Source organism: Lathyrus oleraceus, chromosome 1 (assembly GCF_024323335.1).
Source record: "Lathyrus oleraceus cultivar Zhongwan6 chromosome 1, CAAS_Psat_ZW6_1.0, whole genome shotgun sequence".
Classification (NCBI taxonomy): Eukaryota; Viridiplantae; Streptophyta; class Magnoliopsida; order Fabales; family Fabaceae; genus Lathyrus; species Lathyrus oleraceus.
The window spans coordinates 262,893,159-262,907,740 of record NC_066579.1 but is presented as its reverse complement, the minus strand read 5'-3'; the positions used below and the strand labels follow the sequence as shown (position 1 = coordinate 262,907,740).

The window sequence follows — 14,582 nt, the reverse complement described above, 5'->3', positions numbered from 1 at the left end:
AACATAGGGCTCGTAGTTCAGCGAGCTCAAAAACTCCAAAGTGAGGTTCCTGTAAGTCACATGCATCGCTTCAGTATACTCATCCCATTTCAATTGACTGCATAAATGCCTGACACTAGGCTCAACGCCTAATGCTTCCATGCAGCTTGAATCAGGATATCTGGTGGGTAGCATTGGACGTTGGGAGAGCATGGCATAGTGTTTCTCCTTTACTGGGTCACGAAAGATCACTAGCATGGTGTCAAAATTCTCCATCCTGAAAATTTAGGTTAAAAATAGAGGACACCTGAAATCGCAAACATTGCAACTGTTAGTCTAAACATATATATATATATATATATATATATATATATATATATAATATATATATATATATATATATATATATATATATATATCTATATATATATATATATATATATATTATATATATATAATATATATATATTATATATATAATATATATATATATTATTATATATATATATATTATATATTATATATATAATATATATATATATATATTATATATATATATATATATTATATATATATATATATATATATATATATATATATATATATATATATTATATATATATCATAAGTATTCTGAAATCCAAGTAAGTTACCGAAATGCTTGTGGTTGAAGGTGTACTCTGTCCCAAACAACCTGAAATTAATGTAGCCACCATCACTAGCGTGACCAACATAGGGCTCGTAGTTCAGCGAGCTCTAAAACTCCAAAGTGTGTCAAAAGGGATCCTAACTTTGACATTCTTGTGCGGTGGAAACGTAATTGAATCGAATATCCTATTTTATATACAATGGCTAAAGATATTTTAGCCACACCAGTGTCTACTGTTGCTTCTGAAAGTGATTTTAGCACAGGAGGGAGAGTCATAGAAACCTATAGGAGTTCTCTAACTGCTGAAATGGCCGAGGCTTTAATTTGCACCCAGAATTGGTTAAGGCCTTCTTTTACCTATTTCAAAGATATGAATCTCATGGAAGATTTTGAGCTTTCAGAAGATATTGTAACAGGTAAATTTATTACTGAATTTCTAATAAATATGATGTAATGTTGTATAATTATGCCTTATTAAAAATTGTTTATTTAATTATTTTAGAGTTTCAACAAATGTCTTTAGTAGCAAAACGAGTATCAGGTGTCTCATCATCACAGTCTCAGCCACAACCTTCGGGTTGTGCTTGAAATGGATGTATGTATATCATTATTTACTTATTACTTTATTATTATTTTTGTTAACTAATGTTATGTTGTCCAATTTTCCAGGTCAACTATGTTTTTTGCGTTTTTTGGAGTCATGCATGATCTATCTATCTATCTATCTATCTCTCTCTCTCTCTCTCGCTCTCTCTCTCTCTCTCTCTCTATATATATATATATTATATATATATATATATATATATATATTATATATATATATATTATATATTATATATATATATATATATATATATATATATATATATATATATATATATATATATATATATTATATATATATATATATATATATATATATATATATATATATATATATATATATATATATATATCACTACTCAATGGCCGAATGAAAAATAGCTAGGCTATGATTTTTGATTTTTTGGAGTCATGCAAGACCTATATATATGAGCCTGTGAAAGTTACCAATGCCTATTGGTTGGTTGACATTGGAGCCTGTGAAAGTTTCTACAGGTTTTATTTTGCTTTATATTTAAGTTTTTTCCCCATCACTCCATCCGTTTGGGAGGTGAAAGAAGAAGGTGAAGGCTTTGGAGCTGTTAAAGAAGAGACTGCCCAAACTGTTGTCGTCATTGAGCATTGATATTTCACTCTTTTTATCGTTTTATCATTTTCTTGCTTTCGTTCTAATGTGATTGATAGTGCATGGTTTTTTCCCATTAGTATATAATGTACACCCTGAACATGGTCCTTGTTTAATTGCGAATGGTTAACCACTTTCACATTAGTATATAATGTACACCCTGAACTGTAGAGGATTCAATTCATTTTATTACTGTGCTTGATGTTCTGTTTAACTTTCAGTCTGCTTTATGTGCTCAACTTTTAGTTTCATAAACTAAAATTTGGTATTACTTTAATTACTCTAATAATTATATTTGCAATTGATTTTAACAGGAAGCTCTACTAAATGCCTTGAATGATGAGACTCAGAGATTACAAGAACAAGTATATTTTGGACAAATAAAATCTCACACTGATGTAAGTTCTTTGATATGTTAAAATAAACAGGTCCATTCCTACACACTGGTCTTTTGTCTTATCATTTGGACTGTTTTTATCCAATGCAACAATGGATGATTTGAAGCCCGTGACACATCTTTTTGCCGTTGACATCACTTTAGCGAGTGGGATTAAGTTACTTCGCCAAGGCTTCAATTATCTGGTTAATACTTATTTTCATTTCTTTTAAATATTCTTCTATCTTTTAGCCTGATGACTGTCATTGGTTGGAGTGTTGGGCCACTTATTCAGTACTTGTATTTTTTTATTTGAACATTATTCTACAGATAGAATGGTCCAAAGATGCTCGTGTAGGTCTTCTGTTTAGTGGCAATCATACTACAAATTTATTTAGCCTCCTTTTTGTGAAGGTTTTTGAAATTACTACATCCTCATATAGGTTTGCTTTATAATTTTTAAAGTTGACTTTTAATAATAGATTGATTGGCATTTGTCTATTTGATTATGCAGTTTTATGCATTTCTTTTCTAAGTTTATGCACGGTTTTATAACTATGGTATGAATGCATGGTTTTATGCAGCCATAAAAAGAATGCATTAAACTTTTTGGATCAGGTGTCCTCAGTCTATCAGCAGAAATACATCCTTACATCTCTAGTGGGTGTTGATGGGACCCAAGCATTTATTGATGAGATCTGCAAGCTTGCCGAGTCTAACGGGTTACCATCTGAGAGCTTTAGATCTTCCCTCTCAGAATTTTCTGCTGATGAAGTGAGAAGCCATTTGAGTGAGGTACTTCTTCTGGCTGCTTTTCCCTTTTCTAAACTAAATATCAGGCTTTCAGTGACATTTTTTATTGTTCAGTAACCGTGAAAGTTTGCAATAATGAGACTTCTTGTTATCAGGCAGAGAAGTTTTTGTCTACAGCCCTTGGGTCTGAATCTGGTGTCAATGCTATCTTTACTAATGGAAGGGTAAATCTGTCTTTATCTCCTACCATATTTTATGTATCAGTTGTTTATGTGTGTATTCATATTTGATTGGGTTTTTCAAAGAATCTCTGCAAGTCCTCCCTGTGTTAACCTTAGCATATATGTTTTACAGGTTACTTGTCCTATTGACGAGGGCACATTTTTGAGTGTTGATCTGCATCTTCTTGAATCGATAGAGCTTAAAAAGAGGACAAAGCATATTGTGGAAATTATTGAAGAGGTGAAATGGGAAGATGTCGACCCTGACATGCTGACAAGGTTTCACTTCGTCTTCACTCCGTCTCTTATGTCCTGTGGTTATTATGTTATGTCTCGCTACAACTAAGTATATGACCAAACCAGTTACTATCTCTGCATCTTATCATATTATTATATGAAGTTTATCAAAATAAGCATTTTGGGGACATTTGTTGTTTTGTCTTTTGCTCAATAATAATATACCACACAATGACTTAGACACAAACATTTGTAGCGTTAAGATGGAAATGATAGCTTAATAGAACTGGAAGTTTGACGACACTTTGATGGGCTTTATGTAGTTGGTTTGTGTGTTTTGCAACATCTCTAGTTAGCTATTATGCTTGAAGTTAAAGCTTGTTCATGCGAAGGTGTAACTGAATTTGCTTTGTCAGAGGTCTTGAATTTATAGCTTATATTATCTGAAACTTCTTTTTGTAGCCATTTTGCCAAGAGGCTGGCTTATGACAAAAATGTTCATGCCACATCACTTTGTTTGATCGACCTATTAACTCAATATTCGTTTGACTACTGTGTTTATGTTTTCATACTTGTTTTAAATGGATTACTTAGTTTTGTCCTCTGTAGTCTACTTACTTCTTTTGGAGCTTTGCCTTTGAAAACAATGCTTATTAAATGTCAAACAAGTTTTTCATCTCGAATGAGAATAATATATCAGCTGCCTTTCTTAGTTTATGTTTTTTCTATTCTTGTACATTATATTCAGGTTCTTGAAGGTGTGATTAAATATAGATGGAATGCATTACCTGCTAAGCAGCGAGACGGGATGAAGAATTTCATCTCTGATATCATTGTACAGGTATCGGCTGTATTTCGCAAAAGCAGTTATTTGTGTTGAGCTAGTCAGGCATACATAGTTTTTCTTTTTTAGTACTTGGTTTTTCCCGCACCATGGATCTTATTGTTGGTTTTTCTTGCATAGCTTTCCAACAATGAGGCCTCATTTCGAGCGGAAAGGTTGTATGTCAGCAAACTCAACATTATATTAGTTCAGGTAAACAGCACAGTTTCTTAACATTGACTAGTAATTCCTATGTTTTTTAAGTTCTGAAACCCATGTTTCTATGGTTAATTTTTATGCTTTCCATTTATACACACATTCATTCATCTTAGGAAAATTTGTACTTAAAGGCTTTATGTAATGGTGGGTGTCTCACACGCAAATTTTGAAGCACGAGTGGCCAGCAAGATGGCGAAGCTTTATTCCTGATCTTGTCTCAGCAGCTAAAACTAGTGAAATGATATGTGAGAATTGCATGGCTATATTGAAAGTAAGTCTATCTCACTTTTCATTAAATTATGTTTCTTATGTCAATGTCAATGACTAACCTAAAAAATGGTTGTTCAGCTTTTGAGTGAAGAGGTTTTTGATTTTTCGAGAGGAGAAATGACACAGCAGAAGATTAAAGAGCTTAAACAGTCATTAAACACGTAGTTGTTGATAGCTCAATGTCTATGTATTATTTTCTGCTTTTCATTTCACTCATCTTTCCTCTAAGTTGTGTGTCTGTAAGATTGAGTTTAATTACTTGTCGTACATTAATGGATTCATTAGGCTGCATTCTTAAAATTCTCAGCTGTGATGTTTTATAAGATTTTATGTACACTTGATTCTTGGAATGTGCTCTATAGATTGAAAGACTGGTAAGTGGTAATAACTGCATATATAAGTTTGTTTTTAACCCGAATAAACCGCTAAAACAAACCCGCAATCCACACAAACCGAACCCGTCCAAACCGTGTTGATATTGGGCGGAAATGGGCCTTCATATATGAACCGTGGGTTGGACTGGCTGAGAGTTTTGGGCCCGAAACCGCCCGGCCCGGCCCGCTGTCCAGTCCTGATTTGCCTATTCAGCACTTATGCCGACTCACTGCCACGTATATTATTAATTCAAAATTGAAATGAATTTAAGGTCAATAATTTTACAAGTGTCAATACTCTTTTCAATATTTTTTTATTTGTCCTTTATTTTCTTATCCGCTAGTATATATTATTTATATTGAAAAGTGATTAAAAGAGAAAGTGGCCTTCAGCCTTACGTCTTACTTTTCAATATATAATTAGAGTTTTAGTGAATTTGGATTTGAATGTTTGAAATTTGATATAAAATTTTAGTGGAAAGAATGAGATTTGTTTTCTTTGACGTTTTTGAGTATGATTTTTTTTTGAAGTTCGGCAACAATTGCAATATTATTGGTCATCCAATTAACAGATGCAAGAGGAGTGATTTTAAAATTGGGATTCAGAAAAAGAGAGGAGAGAAGGATGTGTTGGAGGGAGATAATGGTAAGCAAAAAAAAGCAAAGAAACAAATTTATGTACAAGTCACTAATGTTTTGAATTTAGCAAATAACATATTCCATGAGAATGATCACATAACTAATCTGGAAGCTCATTCATCAATCACACTCACTGTAGTTGTGAATGGAGTTGACAAAGGTAAAAGTATTTTATTTGGGAAGGAGGACCCGTTTAGATTTTGGTGGTCCTACGGTTATCATGGATGTTGATAATGTAGTGGACGAAACAGAAGAAGTAAGACATGACATTGACAAAACTCTAGCTTTGGTCAGCGAGTCGGATGACACAATTGAAAATTCTAATTTCATAGACAACACACAAAAGAATTCTGATGAATAAGTCCCTGAAACTAATCATGAGCTTCAACAGGATTTGATGTTCCTTAATTCATCTTGGGATAATATGGTGCACCAGGAGTTAGCAAAACAAGGCATTGGTGATAGTGAGCAAAACTCTTTGGGAGACGGCGCTAATGGCTTCATGAAAGTGAAATCAAAGTCCAAGAAAAAAGTACATAAAAAATCTGTAGCAATAGGTAATTACAAGATAATGTCGAGGCCTGGAAGCGCAAATAATTCCCCATGAATTGTTTATTTTGGAATGCGAGAGGATTAGCTAACTCTCCTACAAAATTGGCTCTTAAAAGGTTTGAGATGAGTTCCAAACCTTTGTTCGTTTTGATAGCTGGACCTTGGATGGATAAGGATCTTTTCCACCAGTCATGGCTTAATAGATTAAATCTCAAATTTTTTGCTATTAATAGTAGGCACCCTTTGGCTCCAAATCTATGGTGTCTCTGTGATATAAGCCTCACTCCCGAGGTGTTACATATTGATGATCAACAAGTCTCTTTTACTATTTTGGTAAGTGGCTCTTCTATTGGTATATCGGTTGTTTATGCTTCGACAAGTTATATTACAAGAAGATATTTGTGGAATTCTCTATAAACTATCCTTCATACTTACAAAATTCCATGGTGCTTCATGGGTGATTTCAACACAATCCTTGGTGCTCATGATGGCTCCTTTAGTCCAGCCAGGGGCCCGATGGATGAGTTTGCATACTGGTCAAATCATAATCACTTAATTCATATGCCTACTGCTGGGCGAAGTTCACATGGCCTAATGGTCGAAGTGGGTTACAACATACTAGAAAAAGGTTGGACAAGGTCATATGTATTCAACATTGAATCAATTCGTGTGTTCAATCTTCTTGCTCTACTTTTATCAAGTCCCAGTTAGATCAGTTCCCTATTATGTTGCATTTTATTTTAATGATTTCAAGTTCAAGTCTCAATTCAGGTTTTTGCAAATATGGATCACTCATCAAGATTGCATTAAGGTAGTGAAATCTTCTTGGAAGATCAATTTTGTTGGATGCCTTATGTTTGTTTTGGCCTCTAAGTTGAAAGTTCTGAAGGATAGCCATAGAGTATGGAATAAGAACTGATTTGGTAATGTTCACGATAAGGTGAAATTGGATGAGCACGAACTTGCTAATATTCAGGAGAGAATCAATGTTGAAGGTCATCTTAACTATTTGGCTCAGCAGGAGAAAGTGGCTCAAGCTAGGTTAGAGCAGGCCCTCAATATTGAGGAATTATTTTGGAAGGATAAGGCTAGAGTGAATTGGCACTTTCATGGGGAAAGGAGCACCAAATATTTCCATAGGATAACAAAAATAAGAAATTCCTCAAATCACATTCACTCGATGAAAGTTGATGGAGTCTCCATCAACAATCATGACCAAATTTTTGATCATGTGGTATCACATTTTGACTTATTTGACAAATCTATTGTTTTGCAGGATAATTTTCTCGTGGAGGATGTTATTCTTTGTTTGGTGACTAATCAAATTAACTTGTTGCTTACTTATCTGCCCTCAGATGAAGAAATTCGAAGTGCCGTTTTTAATCTTAAGCAGGATAATGTTGCTGGCCCTGATGGATTCGGTCCCATTTTTTATCAGACATATTGGAGCATCATTAAAGAAGATGTTATTAAGGAACTATTCAATTTTTTTAAGATGGTTGGTTAGCTCCCAATTACAATTCCAACACATTGGTGATGATCCCAAAAGTTAAACAAGCTGACAACATATACCAATACAGACCAATATCTCTTGCTAATTTCAAGTTTAAGATCATTTCAAAGGTCCTAACGGATAGGCTGGCTATAGTGCTTCCTCAACTAATCTCCAAAGAGCAAAAGGGGTTCTTTCATGGTCGTAGCATCAAGGGCTATATTTGCCTAACTTCAGAGGTGGCCAATGTGATACAGAAAAAGTCTCTTAGTGGTAATGTTATGCTCAAGGTGGACATACCCAAGGAATTTGACACTCTTGAATGGAAATTTCTTTTGAAAGCCCTTAAGTAGTTCAGGTTCAATAAGAAGTTTTGTTCTTGGATTAATTTGGTGTTAGAATCCGCTAAGGCTTCTGTTTCTATTAATGGGGATCTTAAGGGATTCTTCAATTGCAAGAGGCTATTATCTTCGCTTATTTTTTTCCTGGTCGGGGATGTTCTTAGCATAGGCCTTTCTCTTTGGGTTGCAAACAATAGGTTGAAATGTATCAAAGCTTACAAGAAAGTGATGTTCCCATCTTATACTTTGTACGCGGATGACATCATTAATTTTACGAAGGGTTACTCTTCCTCATTGGAAGCCATTAAGAATTTATTCGAAAGATAAGTTGTGTGTTTTGGACAGGTCTATAAACCTACCAAGTCCATATTGTTTGCAGGTTCGGTGACTTTTGTTAGGCATGGTTACTTGGCTAACAAAATTGGTTTCAAGATGGGGTTTTTCCCTTTTCTCCATCTTGGCTAACAAAATTGGTTTCAAGATGGAGGATTGGAATGCTAGTTTATTGTCAATAGCTGGTAGAGTCTAATTGGTCAATTTAGTGATTCACAACATGCTGTTCCACTATATCATAATTTACTCTTGGCATGTTAGTTTAATCACTCAGATTGAAACTTGGTGTCGTGATTTTATTTGGAGTGGGGACATTCATCAAAGGAAGTTGGCAACGGTGGTAGGGAAGTCTTGTTGTTAGGATCTCAACAAAGGGGGGTTGGACATCCGTTCTCATAGGGAAACAAATGTAGTTAACTGATTGGTTCAGTGCTGGAGAATCGTGAATGAGATTGGCTTTTGGGCCACTATTGTTAAAGCTCGTGTTTTCAAGAAGAGTTAGATTTGAAAGTCTCATGTTTTCTCCTCCATTTGGATGGGTTTTAAGGAGGCTTATGTTGATCTTATGGAACATTCTATGTAGGCAATTGGCAAAGGAGATAAAATCAACTTATGGCGTGATAAATTGTGCGGGATGATTATTGCTTCTCTCTTTCATGTTCTAGCTGATAGGATGTCTATGATGAAGGTGGATTTATGTTCTATATTGCGCGGTAACTCCATTGTTTTGCCTAATGCTTTGATTACTCTTTGTCCTGATCTTCCTCTGCTAGTTTGTAACATTTGTGTTAAGGATACTTACAATCATTGTATAAAGTGAGGTCTAGGTAGTGCTTGGGGAAGTTTTATTTTGAATCCAACATCCCTCCTTCTCAATATTTTTTTGTGTGGATATTAGCAAAACATAGACTGCCAACAAACGACGTGCTTCAGAATTTTGGCGTGACTGGCCCCTCGGTTTGTAATATTTATTTCCAAAGTGAGGAATCAATCCCCCATATTTTTTTCAGATGCTCTTACTCTTGGAAGATCTGGAACTGGAATTGCAGCATACTAAACATGAATTCAGGAATTGTTGATCTTGATGATTGTATGTTAGTTATGCGTAAACCCATTTCTGCATGATGCAAGGTGGTTTATTGTGCTTCAATTATTGTTGCAGTCAACGACATTAGGCATTCTCGTTATCAAGTGTGGTTTCAGAACAAGTTAATTCTTTGAAGAACTACATGATCTTTCATGTTTTCCCTTTGACAGTTTGCTGGTAATTATTTCAATAGTGATTTTCAAGTTCTTAAGAAGTTCTCTATTTCCACCAATCCTCCAAAACCTCATAATTGTACATAAGTTATTTGGAGTCCTCCATCTAGAGGATGGATAAAGGTTAATATGGATGGAGCTTCCAGTGGAGTCCCGATTAAGGAAACTTATGAGTCGATCTTTAGGGATAATTTAGGTGATCATGTTGAGAGCTTTGTGTTCAATTTAGGCATTATGAATGCTCTTTTTGCAGAGCTTATGAGAGAGATTTTGGCTATCGAGCATGCTTACACTCATGGTTGGACAAATCTTTGGTTAGATTCGGACTATAAATTAGTTGTGGTAGAATTCATTAAACCATATGTCGTGCCTTAGAAAATCAGGAACAAATGGGACAATTGTACGAATATTCTAGGGAATTTTAATGTTTTGGATACTCATTTATATAGGGAAGGAAATCACTATGCTGATAAGCTGGCTAACATAGGATTAGATATAACTAACTTTTTGTGTGAAATGATGTTCATCTCGCTATTGAACCTATTAAAAACCGGTTAAGTTAGCCTAATTTTAGGATCAGATAGGTTTGAGGTTTTGACTTTTTGTCCACCTCGTTTTTGTACTTACTTCTCTTTTTATATATTAATTTTCTGGGCTTATGCCCAATTTATCTATCTATAAAAAAGATTCAATTTATGGTATTACTTTCAAACAAACACAATAGTAACAATAGTAGTATAATAGATTGAAATTCTATGAGAGAATTGTAGTTTGGTCCATGTAAGAAATATTCATTTTTAAAATTTAGACTGGATTTGACTCTACCTTATATATTGTAAGGTGATGTCTGCTTCCATTATGAATATATCTTAATGTTATATATTATGAGTTATGAGGTTAATGAACATGCATCGTCAATTTGTTAAAGAACTATACGATTGTCTAATAAAACATTATCAATTTGTTAAATCATCTAAATAATTTTAAATTATTAGTATAATGTGGCGGATACATGTTGTTCATTGAATTACAGTGTAAAATAAATTTACACTGACAATCCATTTTCTATTTTCTCGTATATTATCTAATATATGACACAACATATTTGAATATTATTTTAAAATTTATGTTCAATCCAATTTAATGTTATAAAATCAATTTATAAAGTGAAAAATATCTTTACTCATAGATGTATAAGTTAAAGTCACATCTTATTAGACAGGGAACTCTTAACTAGAGTAAAATCTAAATATTAATTTTTTTTCTATAGTTTATAAAGCTATTTGACTGAAGTAATAAATTTTACTTAAATGACAAAATGAAATAGTAGAAAAGTGAAATCTCAACTGTTAATAGGCCCATTATTCTTGAGAAAAATAATTTTGAGTTAGAAGTATTGAGAAAGTTGTGTGGGGAAGTCCCACATTAATTAGAAAAATGGAGATTGAACACTTTATAAATAAGAGAACCCATACACCTATCATCTTAAAGTTTTGGATGAATATGTGGTGTATCTCTCACAAGATGTGTTTCCCCCAAAGGAATTCCTCAATGAATGTAAATGATGTCTCATGTGGATTCTAGAATCGATGACCCAACAATTATGGCTGTAATGGCCATTGCATCACGCTAAAACTTTATATTTAGAAGGCCAAAATTCTCAAGGCCATTACAGTTGTAATACACATTACAAAATAACTATAATGCCCTCTGGTTTATGCTAAAATCATTTCTTACTTGCTCAAACTTCCTAGTATCTTCAAGTATTTTTTAGGTTTAGCTTTTCTTCCGTTTTAACATGACTTTGAATCTGTGTAGAGGTAAATTCATGACCATCAAGCTATGGATGAGCTTAACCTCAATAAAACAAGAGTCGTCACTGCGCTTTTATTTTTTCCAAAGGAAAAGGGAAAACTATGAACAAAAACCAAAGATAAGAAGTTTTCAAATCAAAACTAATAAAATGCCTGAGATTACAGGTAAGGGGGTTGATTACACAAAGGGAAGGTGTTAGCATCCAAAGTGTCCTAGGTACTCCTAGGGAGCCCTTTTTTATGTGTGCATGTGTTTTTGGTATAAATGATGTTTGGTAAAATAGAGTGTGGGGATGTGAAAATAATTCATTGATTATATTTTGTGTTTGACAAGACCTTCGGTCTTGTGCCTACGTACCTCGTAGTTCGTGGTAAAAATTTCAAATGAGTTGATGAATTGATTTTAACAAAAGTTTAATAAGAAAAGGCACAAAGGGCCAAAAGTTTGAATGGAATTGTTAGTTTTTTTTGTCTTTTGAAATTTTAAGTCAATATGATTAAGTTTATTTACAAATTTGATTTAAGAAAGAATTTGAAAATTCAATGACATAAGGCCAAAGTTTCTAATTATTGAAACAAAGTCTAAGTTTGAAATCACAAGCAAAGAAGTTATTGAAAAGGGGGAGAGATTTTAAAATTAAAGAAGTGGGAGGAGATAAAGAGGTTATCCTAAGCATAAATTTAAAAGTTAAGAGTTGAAAAGATCTGACCAATAAGATGCAATCCAACAGACAAGAATGTCATATAGAAACCCATTTTCCTTTGGACTTTAATCAAGCAATGATCAATAAACAATGAGTAATATCCAGACATCATGAAGATCAATGCATCAAATAAAAATAGCCACATCCAAGCAAGCATTCCAATAGCTAGAAACCTTCATTGTCTTCATTGTCTTCCAATGTACCAGATGAAATATTCCTTTATCAACTTAGAATAAAACATCAGACACAAGATTAAAATAACAATTAAGCACAAAGACAAAGTAGCAGATGAACCAAAGAGATCCAATGTCTTGCATAAGATGAAAGTTATCAAGGATAGCTCAGTCTCAAATGTTGGCATTGGCCAACTCCTTTAGCACAGAGAATGTTGCCTAATTCTAAGTCGAAAAGTTCAAATCAAGTTCCAACAGTCCACCAGATGTTTTTTTAGGGTTTTTGTTGTTATTAGGTATTTTAAGGTCCTAAGACCACAAACAAAGTCAAAACACACAAACAATATATACAAACCACAAGATATGGCTCAAATGAGCAAAGTGAAAAGGACATAAACATAAACAAGTTATATGAAATATAAATGGCAATAAATGATAAATGACTGAAATTTAAATTGCATAAAGTAAATGACTTGAAAGTAAAAGTATAATGAATAAGAGTTAGTCAAATGTTAGTCAAAAGTTAGTGGTGTTAGAGGTGATTTTTAATTGATTAAGTCATTCTTTGGAGAACACTCAAGCATTCGTTCACAAGTATGAATCCTTAAACCAAGACATCTTCCATGAGACGGGCTTCAACTTGGATAATTCAACAAGTATGCCACTTGCTCCTCTGAAAGGAAAAAAGATCAAGTCTCCACACAATGCCATGAAGAATGAGAGACTTACAATCTCAATTACTAGAATGCTATGCCTTGAGGGTCAAATTTAGCTCTATATTAAGCAATCGTAATTGGACTTATGTAGAAGTCACAACTATCTGAGGTCGGGCAATAAAAATATAGGTGTTAATGCATGTTAGAGATTTGGTATGAAGAACCAAACTCCTAAAACATACCACACACTAAAAGAAAAGTCAAGAGGGAGTGACATATCTCAGTCATACTTACATTGATTCATCTGACACATGGTCATTGATGAATAAATTAGCCTTTAAACATTAGAGATTTCATTGGTCAAATGATGGAATGGGGAAGGATGGGGATGAAGATGAAGAGGGAGGGGAAGATAGAAACACAAATTGATCATGGGAAAACTTTCATCAAATAAAAACAATCCATTCATTTTAGGAGGCGATATGTACATTTCATCAACCCCCTAAATCCAATGGTTTTGATCCAATAAAGTCAAATCAACCTTGATAAAGTCCCAAACAGAAAGTCCAACAACACAAGACCATAAAAATGGCTCAACAATATTTTCAAGCATTTAATCAATTAAAAAATCAATTTAAAAATGAATTAAAATACATTTTAATTTGGTCAAAACCTAAAATCCTTTAAAACACCAAATAAATGGTCAAGGGATTTATCCTAGGTCAAACAAGGTCAAAGGACCTTAGACAAAAAATTTCACTATTTTTTGAAAAGTCAGAAGTATTTTTAAATAATTAAAAATATGCAGAAAAAACATTTAATTTATGAAAAATATCAAAATTAACCCAAAAAGTAATTTTAATTCAGAATATGGAAAATAAAAATATTTAAATATTTTTGGTGAAAGTCCTATATTTTTTGGATTAAAAATGGATTTATTATGAATTAAACAAAATAAAGGGATTAAATGAAAAATCAGAAAATAAAAGGAAATTCAAAAAATCAAGGGCCATCGGATCTCCCTTATCAAATGAGGCGGCAGATCTGATGGCCACGCGCTAGAATGCACCAAACACCTGAGTCAAACGCGCAACACAAGTGGTAATCAAAATTGAAGGATGAGATTAAAACGTGGATTCATGATCATATGGCTTGGACCTTGCCAACACACCGCCGGAGCCCTAGCTCCGGTCATCTTCTCCGGTGGACCTCACCGGACTGGTCCACCCTCAACCAAATGAAAAATGGAAAGTGAGTATATGTTTTTGAAGGAAAAATGCTCAGAAGCACGAATCTAACCTCCATTTCTTCCAATTCCAAGTATATTGAAAGATACATGGATTTGAAATTTGAGGTTCATGATCTAAGTTGCTTCAATTTGACCTCAAAGCAACTCACTATTATTGCCTACATTGGTAGGACTTCAACAAACCAACAATCGATCAAAATTGATGAGAAATAAGAGAGAATCGAAGAAGAAAATTTTCTG

At 33.6% G+C, this 14,582-nt stretch overlaps 1 long non-coding RNA gene across 1 annotated transcript; it reads left to right on the top strand.

Moving 5' to 3' along the window:
- Positions 1-2,892: 2,892 nt before the first annotated feature.
- On the top strand, positions 2,893-3,430 carry LOC127115655 (uncharacterized). The gene is made up of 3 exons (XR_007800835.1): positions 2,893-3,027; positions 3,141-3,209; positions 3,340-3,430. It is a non-coding gene; the product is annotated as an uncharacterized LOC127115655 (long non-coding RNA).
- The last annotated feature ends 11,152 nt before the right edge of the window (positions 3,431-14,582 follow it).